At 42.5% G+C, this 12,391-nt stretch overlaps 1 long non-coding RNA gene across 1 annotated transcript in view; it reads left to right on the top strand.

Moving 5' to 3' along the window:
- Positions 1 to 12,134, top strand: part of LOC108792864 — a 21,203-nt gene extending 9,069 nt beyond the window's left edge. The window contains exon 3 of the long non-coding RNA XR_001941601.1: positions 11,611 to 12,134. This is a non-coding gene — a long non-coding RNA (uncharacterized LOC108792864). The remainder of the gene's footprint in view (positions 1 to 11,610) is intronic.
- Positions 12,135 to 12,391: the final 257 nt, after the last annotated feature.

Below are 12,391 nucleotides of genomic sequence, written 5' to 3' on the forward strand. Positions count from 1 at the left end.
GGTTGTTGTTGGTCGGGGGGGGGGGGGGGCGGTCCTAATGACTTGATCCTCAAGAGAAGTATCTGTGAAGTAAAAGGCTGCTGTGGGTATCTAATCTTTTGTGTTCCTGGTCAAAATGCACAATTTGTTTTTGCACAGTCTATTGAATGTTTGGTCTGATTCTGTAGCCACCAGTAAGGTACATATTTCCTGTTAGAGGTTTTTTTGGTCGGTCTTACAGTTTCCAAATTGCTTTTAAAACGGGCCTCTTTCCTGCTCAGAATGCCGTTTCCTGTGGCTATGGTTTTAATAGGCAATGTAGATCATAGCATTGAAGCAAAGGAATCCATCCTGTAAGCCAGTAGTCTTAGGAACCAGGAAACGTGCAGTTCTTTTTGAAAATCGTAGATTAAGCTGCAAAAAGGTTTCGGTGCATTGGCTGCCCGTCTTCTGGACCTTGTCCAATTTTAGATTGTGGTGACTTCATGGAAGCCAATGCTGTCTGCTGATCTGCCCAGAGACCAGCGCTGCACCAGCTGATGAATGGACAGTCTGATGCTTGAATACATGAGCACGGGGACATGTGCAATTTTGTCCATATAAAACAAAAATGCACTCGTCTAAAGATCACATTTTCTTTTTTCATCTGCTCATCAGTGTGCACCATCTCATGCCTAATTCTTGCGAGCAAACATTTTGTTAGCTTGTTATAATCGGTTATCTACATCTTGTGCCTCCTGCCACAGATTCTATTTCTTTATGCCAGTTCTGGATCACTTCTGCACTGCTTGCTTAATTGAAATGCTGCAGAGGAAAGGAAAATTGCCAAATCTCTAGTCAGTAATGTTTTACCAGCAGCACAAAGTACTACTTTAAAAAATTGTACAACTAAAAGGTGATTTACATTGAAAGAAGTTACTTTATACATGTTTGTTGCATGCTGTATTTTCCATTTTATAACCCCCTAATTTAGACAGTCATGTGATGTTTTCCAGGGTTCTCTCCCAGATCATTGTACCCACTGACATGTGTAATTTACTTGAGAATCACTGGTAAAAATGGAGCACATGTTACCATTAAAAGATGTCTTGGCCCAGTGAGCATGGAAAGGCACACCTGTATTGCAAATGCTTACCTCCAGGTCTGTCGTTGGAGCAGTGGCAAAATGCAAGCAGTTAGATTATTATACTATGGCTACATTCACACCTACCTAGTGCGATTTGTTATCCCTGCATCAGGAACTTGCTAATTCCTGCAGCAGGAATCCCAAATCTTCAGTTTACAAGCAGCAGCTGTCACCCATTCAAGTTAATGATCGGGTGACAGCGGCTGCATCTGAAAGCGGCAGAACACTGGCACACGGCATGTGATCGTATGTGATATGATTACGTGAGGTTAGGAATCCATTACTATCCCTGGATGCATCGATCGTGCTTCCAGGGTTAATGATTGATTCCTAACAGCATGTAATCGTATCACATGCCAGCGTTCTGAAGCTTTCAAATGCAGACGCTGTCACCTGATCACTAACTTGAAGGAGTGACAGATGCCGATTGTAAACAGAAGATTATCTTTAAGTTCTTGAAGCAAGGATCCCTAAAAGCACCTAAACTATAGGTGTGAATGAGGGCTATGACCTATATGGCACGGGTATCTGTAGCTTTAATGTGGCCTGGAGACAGTTGCCCTTCATTATGCCAACTCAGTTGAGTTCAGCTCAACTAAGTTGTCTTATGTGTACTACAAATTGTGCCCTTGTGTGTTTTTATCGTATGACTAGATTTTTGTATACTTTGATATTAAAAAACAAACAAACTGTATCCTAGAAATTGTATACAGTGGTAGCATTGTTTTGGACTAAGGCCTGGTTCACACCTAGGCGTTTTTGTGCAGTTGGAGAAGCGCTTTTAAATGCCCAACACCAGAAATCCAATCCTTTTCAATGGCCCCTGTTCCCACCTGAGCAGAAAAACGCCAAATGCCCAAAAAGGTACATAAGCTTCTTTGGGCAGTTAACAGCGCATTTTTGCCTCATAGACTTCAATGGAAACGCCCGAAAACACGCGGCAGAAGCATGTTGCACATTTTTGCACGTTGTCCATTGCTCTCAATGATTCATAAGCTGCCAGTCAAAATGTGCGTCTTCATGTTCGCGCATACAAATGCACATCAAAATGTGCATAAGCGCAAATAACCGCACGCTGAACACACGCATACAAAAGCACAAAAATGGTGCCGTCTAGGTGTGAACTCGGCCTAAACCATATTTCAATTATGAGGCAGTTAATGGCAACATTTTGAAATTTGTCTTCTCCAATACTGTTGCTGTGTTCTTGCATCTCTTTCTCTGACCGTGTTGATATCTCCGCCACTTTCCGTGTTTACCATGACTGTCTTTACTCCTTACTTCTAAGCAGCTTAGAAGATGCCCACAAAAGCTGCATAAATATGCATAAAGCACGATGAAAAGGCAAATACCTTTTAAGTGTCTTCTTTTGATGGTATGTTTAATATTTTCATTTTTAAAAATTCTTGCAGATATCTGTGAGACAAAGAATTGTACGGATTGCATAATAACAAATGGCTGTGCCTGGATGAAATGTGTCAATGGTAAGTTCCAATAAGCGCTTTAATAATAAACTGTATAATAGTTATAGGATAACTTGATCAGCATTAAACTAAATGATGTAAGCTCATTTTAACAGACATGGTGTATTCCAGCAGGCTTTGTATCTGTAGGAATGGCCCCTCATTTACCAATGTGTCCCAGGGCATAATGTCACCATCTTCTGCACTACGCCACTTGCAGTGAAGTTAATGGACTAGCAGTCTGACTCCTGTACCCACTAGTAATAGTGGGGAAGTGTACAGTTTATCTGCCGCATACGGGCAATGTGCAGCTGTGAAAGGCTGGATGCTTGGCTTTAGTGATGGATATGTTTCACCTTTCTTATGACGTATCTGCAACTGATAATGTGACTGTGTCCCTAGGGAAAGGGGAACAGCCCTATCAATGCTTGTGCATGTCAGCATTACCAGATCTCATAATTGCCAGCATGACCGACTAGTCTTTACTCATGAATAGTGATGAGCCTGGTCTTCGTATAAACCCAGTTCATCTGAGTTCACCCAATCAGTTGCAGAGAGGAGCATTCTCCATCCCGCAGCTATAGGTCACAAAGGGTTGGGGAATGCCTCCACTTCAACTTCCACCATTGATTGGGACAGGGAAGGGTTAGGAGTAGCGGGCACAGTTTTGAGAATGCTTGGGCAAACTGGGTTCACACCAAGCCCAGGCTTATCACTACCCATAGAGTTTGACCATTAGGGCCCATATCAACTTCTGCAGTTTGGTAAGAGCTTAAACAGCTGGGAGAAGTCTGTATCATTGTATTTAATGGTACAGATATAGTTTGTGTGGCTTTATGGGTTGCAAGTTTAGCAAAATGCAGCCTCCAGGTCTTTTCTGTAATTCTCAGAAAATGCATACTTATCGTTCCCAGTGGCCCAGTATGTACGCCTGATGCGATTTTTAAGGCTAATTGCATCGTTTTAAGATTACAATGGTGGAAACAAGCCCTTGACACAAACCTTTTTTACCCATTTAGGACTAAGCAACTTGGTGTTTACACAGGGGTAACTCTCCTTCAATGATGGCAGCCATTGGAAATGGGCCCTTTAACCAAACCTATGCTTTACCCATGCAGGTCAAAGCAACAGGTATACTTTAATGGTGCGCCCACCAGCAGCAGTCATAACTTGTTTACACAGGGGTAACTCTACTTTACTTCTGGCAGCCATGAGAAATGGGCCATTTAACCAAACCTATGCTTTACCCATGCAGGTCTAAGCAACAGGTATACTTTACGCCCACCAGCAGCAGTCCTAACTTGGTGTTTACACAGGCGTAACTATCCTTTGCTCCCAGCATTCATGGGAATGGGTTCTTCATATCAGTTTTCTCAACAAGTGATAGTGGTCATTTTTTAGACTGCTATTTAGAGATCAGAAAAAAATCCATGAAAGGCATGACCTTTTTTGTTGAATGAAGAGCAGTACAGTATATTGATGTACACTATTTTTATGTGAATAAATGTTTAACATGTAATGAAAATGTTTCTTTTTTAACAGCTTCTGCAGAATGTAAGAATGCAACTTTACTCGGCAACTGCTCTGAGAAAGAGTCCTGCGAAGGTACTATACTTGTTGTTGTTCTTGTTGTGTGATTAAAGCTATATTTAACTGCAGTATTGGTTCACACCGGAAACCTCTAACATTGTGTAGTTTGCCTGTAAGAGCATTTTGAAGGAGAACTATGAGGTGACTAAAAATCACTCATCCTCATAGTTTGAGCTGACCTGTGACAATGAAACTGCCGCACGTCTGCTCAATAGATCGGGAAGTGAGTGAACACATACCGTCGCTCGCTCACTTCTCAATCCTATCCCTGTAGAGAGCCGTGACTGTCACTCACGACTCCCTGCAGGGATTCCCCCCTCCCCGCTCTGATCCCCCATCGTTGACGAGGAATGAACGGGGGAGGGGGCGGGTACAGCTGGCTTTGCCTCTAGGTAGGCAGAGCCAGCTGTCAATCACGCAGCTGGGTGGCTCTCGACAGTAATGTCAGGATCCATCCCGGCTGCGGCGCTCTCAGTATACCACGAGCTGTAGCTCGTGGTATACTGAGCTTTGGGTCATGGGAGGACGCTAGTTTATGTCCTCCCGTGACCCTTAGGAGAACTTTGGGGAAAAACCACTTACCCCATAGTTCTCCTTTAAGCTGTTAGCAGTGGACAGCTGATACAGTTTTCTATTTTGATGATCTAAAGTATTCTGCTGTTAGTGACTTGGAAGACATTTGCAGAGAACATATCTGATGCTCTGCTTCCTGTACAGATATTATTGTACTTATCAGTCATGCCAGTCGGTGGATTCTGCAGTCCTCTATATCCATTTTCCTATACCAGTTCTTAACCATCTAGTGATGGGCCCCTCTGACTTGTACATGCAGTAAGTTACTTTGTGTTAACTGTGTTTTTTTTGTTTGTTTTTTTTTAGTCATTGTTTATTCGTTTATATCCGGGTATCCCTGGCTCTGGCCAAGTCCGGAAAAAAAAAGAGATTAGAGATCTGTATTCGCTGGACATGATCATGCCAGATTGTGGGTTACCGGATGTAAAAGGGCACCTGTCCTTTTAGATCTGGCTGCTCATACACTAACATGCGACCGGGTGTCCATCGCAAGGAGGAGGAAAAAAAACTACACGTAAATGCAAGTCCCACCGGTGTCCGATCAGGAGGGGATCTTTGCACTGATCTGCTCCTGATTGGACTGTGTGAAAGGGGCCTTCAAGTTAAAGAATATTTGTAAATTAACCACCTGCTGTCCGGCCGTTGTAAGTAAACGGCTGTACAGCGGCTTCTTTAATGCGGGTGGGCGTTTTTAAACGTCCCGCCCTGCTCGTGCCCGCTGCTCGTGCCCGCACGAGCGAGAAATCAGCCTGCAATGTAAACAGCTGGCGATGGCTGTTTACATACAAGCGTTCGGGCGTCTGTAGAGACGCCCGATCGCTTGTAATATGCGTTCGGGTGTGCACCGTCCGCCTCAGCCGCTGCTGGCGATGCTGAGCTCCGCTGTGCCCGGTGCAAGCCCAGGACCAGCACAGCAGCTCTGACTCGCTCTGAGGCCGGAGATCAAACTGAGCTCAGTACACAAGCTTTTGATCTCCTCTTCGGTCTTAAAGACCCCTCATGTCTCCATAAAGAGGACCTGTCGCCGAAAATTGGCTATCACAAAGGGGGCTTGTTAGTCCCCTATGTGATAGAAATAAAGTTAAGTAAAAAACATGTTTAAAAGAATTAGTTACAGAAAGAAATATAAAAAAAATTAAGTCGGATATAAAGGTAATTAAAAAAAAATGAAATATTTTTTTTTAAGTCCCCCGCCCCCCACATACACATGCAAACGTGCGTCTAAGTGCGTAAACGACGATTGCATCCATTATGCCGCACATGTTATGTATCGCCGCGAACGTGGCAGTGAGAGCAATAATTCTAGGGCCATCAATCACTGATAACACTAACCTGATGAGCTGTAAAAGCTTTTAAAGCGTTGCCTATGGCCAATTTTGGGTATGGTAGTTTTTGCGAGTTCGCGGACGTGTGCAATTTTAAAGCTTAATATGTTTGGTGTCTATTTACCCGACGTGACCCCGTCTTTTATATTTTGCCAAAAATGTGGGTAATTTTGTTTTATAACATAAAGTAGGGAAAACAGTTTTTTTTTTCCAAATTTTCTGTACTTTTTTCATATAGTAAAAAATAAAAACCCCAGTGGTGATTAAATACCACCAAAAGAAAGCTCTATCTGTCCCCAAAAAATGGTGTAAAATTCATTTCAGTACAGCGCTGCATGATGGAATAAATGTCAGTCAAACTACCGCAGCGCTGAACACTGAAAAATGGCCTGGCCAGGAAAGGGGTGTAAACACTGCGGTCAGCAAGTGGTTAAAGTATACATTTTACTATTTTTGTTTCTTTGTAGATGTTCCAGAAACAACAACTGCAATTGGCACAACAGGTAACACAAGCTGCTTTCTAAAACTGTGGCGTGTTGAGATAAAACATTGCACTGATGAATGTTTTTTTTATTTGTTTTTTGTTTTTTTTTTAAAGTAAAGTTATAGGAGCTTTATACTGCTTTTAATGGTTAAATTGGTTTATTGCTTCAAAAATATCCAGCAGTCTGCAACTGCTGAGTCACCACCTACTGACCATTTGGGTCACTCAGACGGCAGAGAGCTGGGGGTGTTTTAGGTCATATTGGGGACTAGTTTTCTTCTGTGCTGCAGAAATTCAAGAGAAAACAACCAGTCATTTACACATAGGGGTGTATTTATATATGGAATGGATAGTGCTTTTATAAAGGAGTGCTGATAATTAACACTATGGGGTGTATTTATACAATGCTTGCAGAATGAACAGCTCTGTGAACATCTAACTTTTAGATTTGCACTGCATTTTGGCCACTAGATAGAGTTTAAGAGCATAGGAAATTCCTGTGCATCTTGGCTCTATCTACAGGCCATAATGTGCTGCAAATATAGAACTTAAAGGGTTCAGCCAGCAGTAGATAGATGCAAAAAGTAAAAAAAAACGCTTTAACAACGGTTAAAATTACCTGTGTCTTTGCCACGCTCTCCCGTCCGAAAATCCAAAACTGCTCGGGCGGCCTTCACAGCATCTTGGGGCGGGGCGCATGGGCAGTTCGGATTTTCGGCCGGGAGACGAGGAGAGACGCAATGTAAGTCTATGGACGCGTGCACCCGCATGCAGACACTGTGGGTCAGGAAGTGCCAGCAAGGACAGAGGAGTCAGCGCTGGATCGGAGACCCGCAGCAGCGCTGGAGAGAAGGCTGAAAAAGGACAGGAAGGAAGAGGAAGATCGGATTAAGAGACATCATTTAATATAAGTGCTGACATTAACATTGGGGGAGGGGAAAAAAATTATACTTTAATGTCACTTTAAGACTATCTCAGAGGTGTTCGCGCTGCAAACGTTTTATAAATATGCCCCATAGTGTTAATTCTCTACACACCTTAAAGAGGACCTTTACCCATATCTTCAAAACGACAACTAATTCACCTTTTTAGAAATGTTTAGTTATGACAATCTACACACTCCTACTTCTAGATAATTGCTGGCTTTGTATATTCTTTGCATACCTTATTTTTATTTTCCTCCCCATTCTTCTCACAGTGGCCATTTTTAGTCAGGGCAGATGAATCAATCTCCCTTTTACTTCCTGGAACTCTGGCACGTGTGACTAGGACATGTGACCATGCACAGCATCTCAGGGAAGAAAAATACCTTTCCCTGCGATCCTGGTATTACAGATGAGATTTCCCAGCAATACAATGCTGATGTAACCTTCCCTGGATGCAATGCTTGGGCACAGATGGACCAGGAAGTGGAAAACAAGAAATTGTAAGGAAAATAAAAATGTTGAGCTTATGAATGTAAGATGATTTCATATCAGCATGCTGATGTGTGTTTTAATCAAAGGGGGGAAATGTCCACTTTAATAAAACACTATCCATTCTATGTATACTAGGAAGCTGTCATGTCAGACAGTATGTTTTTGATAAAGAACAACTCAGAGATGCACATCACTTTATATATTTAGGGCCCTCTCAGTCAGAGGAAGCAAACTGCTGTAACCATTTATCATTAAAGGAGAACTATGAGGTAAGTGATTTACACTCATCCTCATAGTTAAAGCCGACCTGTGACATTAAAACTGTCACACGTCAGCTCTATTGATCAAAAAGTGAGCGAACAAATACCATCACTCGCTCACTTCCCGATCATCTTCCTGCAGAGAGCTGTGACTATCAGTCACCACTCCCCGCAGAGATTCCTCCCCTCTCTGATCCCCCAGCGCTGACTGGAAGAATGGACGTGGAGGGACCGGCACAGCAGACTCTGCCTCTAAATAGGCAGAGCCCGCTGTCAATCAGCCAGCTGGGTGGATCTCGACAGTATTGTCTGGATCCGTTTTGGCTGCGGCGCTCTCAGTATATACAGCGGGCAATAGCTTGCAATAGCTAGCTTGCAATAGCTTGCTATATACTGAGCTTTGGGTCACGGGAGGATGTTAGTATATATGCTCCCGTGACCCTAAAGAGAACTATGGGATAAAAAGGTTACCTCATAGTTCTCTTTTTAAAGGCTCACTTTTGATGTAATTCTCGTTTTTAGCTGCCAGTGATGTCATATCATCCTATGTACAGATCAGTCTTTCCTGCAGTCAGGGGGAGGATCTAGGTAACCATATCCTGGCAGAGAAAGCCGACTACGTCTCCCATGAGCCATTGCAAAATGGAGGAAGTGGGAGGCATGTATAGGCAGAGCTGAGGGTGGAGATGGGGAAGAGCTACAAAGTGCTGCATGCTCCAGTGACTTTTTGTTTTTTTTGTAACCGCACACATACTGTAGGTGCCTCTACATGAAAATTCCCCAAGCTTTGAAGTCATCGTACCTCCTCCTATCAGCATCTGGTTGTGTGGAATAGTGATGTCCAGTACATGAAGGAATCTTTCTTTCGAATTGATTCTTTTCAGTGAAATGGATGAAATGATTATCTGACTGAACTGATAACTGATTCATTAGAAACAGCTCAGTGCTGCATCATAAGCACAGCAGCCCTGGTAATATAATCCTAGAACCAGAGAGCTCAGCGCCTCCCTGCAACCAATCGGAGCGCTAACAGTACACTGAGAATCACAACTTAGAACAGTTCTCAGTCAATAGTACACCAGACACTGAATCAAAGGGAGATCAGAGAGATGACATTGTGTTGATCAGAATAGATTATCATTTAGATTGAGTCAGCTTCTGAGCTTCAGTTCACTTGTCAGCAGGCTCAGCAAGTGAACTGATGAATCTGTTCATGTAAAAGATCAGAACTTCCCATCACTATTTTAGAAGAGCAGTGTGACTTTACACAGAGTTCCAGCCCTGCCCAGTCTCGGGGAAGGAGGTGTGACAGCAGAGAGCTCTGCACTGAGAGTGGGCAGGGTCAGACCAGCAGCCTAAGGCTTCCCTACTCCACCCACTGCAGTGAGTGCTGGGATGTGATCTCTTCCTGCTGCCAGCAATAGAACTACAGGGGGGAGGTTATTAGACCACAGGCTAGGCTGATAGACTGCACAGTGTCTAGTGGTCTAACAGAAAGGAAATTAAGGAAGCACGGACTTGTACCTTGGATTCCTGGAAGACTATACTGCCATGCAGAAAAGTAAGAACAGATTTTTGATACTTCCAAAAGCTAGTTACATTTGGCTGGAAAAAAAACAATTTCCCAGAGCTACATACAAGTACATGCTCTTTAAAAGTTGCTGCTGGTATTTGTAAGTACTTGTGTGCCTCAAACGCCAGGCAGTTGTCATACCAAGCTTGCATAGTGCTTGCTAGTGTTGGAGCTGGCCTTTTCCTTTCTGCCACCTCAGGCATTCCTGTTGGCCCATCACTTTTTATAGGCTGCCTCACTGGCCAAATGAAATGTGTGGGAGAGGGTTTGAAAGGGCTATTTTGTCTGGCAGGAAAGTTTACTGCTATAATGCCTATCAAGCATAGACAACGTAGTGTAACCTGCCACAGTTTGTGTGTGTGTGTGTGTGTGTGTGTATATAAGCTCGATGGCAGCTACACTGGACCTAGCGGGATGCCTGGAGAAGAGAGAACTGTTCCCCATTTCATCACACCATTACCACTTCAAATGTTATTTACTAGAATGCACTGAAAATATCAACATGGCCCGGATGATTCTAATCACGCATATCATGGAATGATACCATAATCGTGGTGAATCGCGGAATCTCAAGTGATGGAAAGTGAATCTTATGTGTAATGGTTTATTTTAACATTTGACCGCGATAAAAAAAAAAACCCTAAACAGTATTGTAGGACTGCATAGTTCCAAGGGATTTTAATGGTTTAATGCCAGTTTGTGTCTTCTCTCTGTCTAGTGGCACCAACAACAACAACAACAACAACAAATAAAACTGATGCTCCTACAACACCTACTATTACTAATTCAACTACTGCTACATCTGGTAAGGCTCTAACCCCTTCTCTTGTTCAAAAAACAAAACCTTTTATTATGGTAGTGATATAATCATTGATCCATGGCAATATTAGTTAGTCTTAAGTGAGTCTAAGGCCTCATTCAGACAGGCAACAAGGAGATGGTAAAAACAGGCCATTGATCTGTGTTAGTACTGCTTCCCAAACGTACCCCTCAAAAGCTAAAATATTTCAAACAGGGACAAAGAGCAATAAAAACCTGAGAGATTCTAACCATTATGACACTCCATCCACAGCTAATTATAAGTTTGGCAGAAGTTTACTTTAATTGCATGACTATAACGTGTGTCGTAATGCAGCATTACTTACTATAAATGCTGAATGATGTGCATTCATTTTGGTTGCTGCCTTGTATATGTGTATTTTATGTTCAGGATTGCAGGGCTTTGTTGCTCTGCAGTCCTAACCCTGTGTAAGCTCTGTGTCAGATGGTGTTTTGTAGCTTAAACAGCAGGGGTAGGCAAACTCTGACTCTCCAGCTGTGGTGAAACAACAAATCCCATAATGCATCTGTCTTTGGGAGTCATGCCCGTGGCTGTCATTCTTGCAATGCCTCATGGGACTAGTAGTTGCACCACAGCTGGAGATGAAGAGAAGATTCAGAAGTGTCACTTGATCTTTTTAGGTAGGTTTTTTTTTTTTTACTTTGTCATGATGACTACTGTCACTGAAACGGAAATAGATGGGAAATACAAAAGTTGTCAGCAGCACGGCTCCAGTGAGCATTTGCTAACAGAATTTGATGATAAGCAGTGATAAGTAATGCTCCTCCAGCTTCAGGAGACGCACTAGTTTGTGTGATGGGTGTTCTTTGGCATTGGTAAAACCATCCGTGTAAACTGGATATAGCGAGCTGCTGGCATTCGTCTGTTTTATCAAGATGTGATAGCACTATAAAACAAGTGAATCCCGATCTGTGAATTTGCACTTTGGAAAGCTGCAGTTTCTCATACTAATTATTTTTTTTTTATTCTCTGCTTTAGCCCCAACAGTTGTGCCCACAACGTCCCCTTCGAAAAGGAACACCTTTGACGCTGCTAGCTTCATTGGTGGGATAGTCCTTGTTTTGGGTATCCAAGCAGTTGTATTCTTCTTGTACAAGTTCTGCAAAGCCAAAGAAAGGAATTACCATACCCTTTAAAACCTCTCGCTTCGGACTGCTGGCCAACATCGCTCTAACCAAATGTTGTAAACTTGAAGATTTCTCATGAATCTCCTCATTTGAAGAATGAGGCCTTTTTTTTTTTTTTTTATCTCCGCAAATTGAATGGAACCATGTTTGTGACATCACTGTCAAGAAGAAATGTATTACAGCTCTGTAATGCTGTGAACTGCATGCTCCAATCACATCTGCTTCCTAGAATATCTAAAACTGCTTTTTTTTTTTTCCCCCACTCCTGTTCTAGAGGGGAAGAAATATTTCTATGAGTAAATCTACAAAGTACAGTACTGACATGAACTTTACATTACAGAGAGCGTAAAAGCTCTGGGAATGTGATATAACTGACAAACACACATACGCATTAGGCGAGTGATGTAAAGAGGCAATGTAGTCTCCAGCTAGTACATAACCATTATGGGTTAGTTGAAGTATATTTTTTATTTTCCCTTTCAATTCTCATAATGTGACTTTTACCAGAAGTTGATTTATAAAATGAAATCAAGTGTTGATTTCCAAAGCAAACGGTTTCTTAACATAAGTGCACCTTATTTCTAAGTGAAGGTGAGGTTTAGGAGATTTGTGCCTTACAGACGTACTGAAAG

The sequence above is a fragment of the Nanorana parkeri genome, unplaced genomic scaffold, assembly GCF_000935625.1.
Source record: "Nanorana parkeri isolate BGI_ZX_2015 unplaced genomic scaffold, ASM93562v1 scaffold691, whole genome shotgun sequence".
Classification (NCBI taxonomy): domain Eukaryota; kingdom Metazoa; phylum Chordata; class Amphibia; order Anura; family Dicroglossidae; genus Nanorana; species Nanorana parkeri.